The following is a 1,306-nucleotide window of genomic DNA, read 5'->3' as shown; positions in this document are numbered from 1 at the left end:
ATAGAAGTGGTCTTGATGGGCTTTGGAGATGAATCTTTCCATCTCCCATGACTCGGAGGTGGAAGCTTTTGTCTTCCCTTTACCTTTTCTAGAGATTTCTCCGGCCTTAGGTGCCATCAATGGTAATGGAAAAATAAAAAGCTTATGCTTTTACCACACCAAACTTAAAATATTGCTCGCCCTCGAGCAAGAAAAGAAAGAAAAGAAGAAGAAGAAGAGAAAATATGGAGGAGAGTGTGGGAGGTGTATTCGGCCAAGGTGTAGGAGAGGGAGTTTTGTTATGTGAAAAATTAAGGAGAATGGAGGGGTTTATATAGTGAGGGGAGAGGGAGTAGGTTTGGCTATTTAGGGTGGGATTGGGTGGGAAAAAATTTTGAATTTTGAAGGTAGGTGGGGTTTATGAGAAAGAGTGGATGGATGTGAGTGGTGAAGGGGGTAATTAGGAAGAGAGATTGAGGGGATTGGTGAACGGTTTTGGGGAAGAGTGTTTATTGGAAAGAGATGATGAATGTTGAGAAGAGGAGAGAATATGGTAGGTGGGGATCCTGTGGGGTCCACAGATCCTGAGATGATCTTGTGGGGTTCACAGATCCTGAGTTGTCAAGGATTTACATCCCTGCACCAATTAGGCATGTAAAATGCCTTTGCATGCAATTCTAGCATTTAAACACCAAAGTGATGCATGTTCTGGGCATTCAACACCCATATGCAGCATGTTTCTGGCGTTGAACGCCAGTTCCATGCTTGTTTCTGGCGTTCAGCGCTAGCTCTCCTCAGGGTGCATTCTTGGCGTTTGAACGCCAAGATGTTGCTTGTTTCTGGCATTCAATGCCAGATCCATGCTCTGTTCTGGCGTTGAACGCCAGCCAGATGCTCCTTACTGGCGTTTAAACGCCAGTAAGTCCTTCCTCCAGGGTGTGATTTTTCTTCTGCTATTTTTGATTCTGTTTTTAATTTTAATATTTTTTTTCGTGACTCCACATGATCATGAACCTAATAAAACATAAAAGGACAATGAAAATAAAATAAAATTAGATAAATAAAAATTGGGTTGCCTCCCAACAAGCGATTCTTTAATGTCAATAGCTTGACAATTGGCTCTCATGGAGCCACACAGGTGATCAGGTCAATGTTGTATAGTCCCAACACCAAACTTAGAGTTTGGTTGTGGGGATTCAACACCAAACTTAGAGTTTGGTTGTGGCCTCCCAACACCAAACTTTGAGTTTGACGGTGGGGGCTCTGTTTGACTCTGTACTGAGAGAAGCTCTGCATGCTTACTCTCCCTTGTTACAGAAGGATAGCC

Source organism: Arachis duranensis, chromosome 1 (assembly GCF_000817695.3).
Source record: "Arachis duranensis cultivar V14167 chromosome 1, aradu.V14167.gnm2.J7QH, whole genome shotgun sequence".
Taxonomy (NCBI): domain Eukaryota; kingdom Viridiplantae; phylum Streptophyta; class Magnoliopsida; order Fabales; family Fabaceae; genus Arachis; species Arachis duranensis.
The sequence above is the reverse complement of the archived record's forward strand: the minus strand, read 5'-3'. Positions refer to the sequence as shown.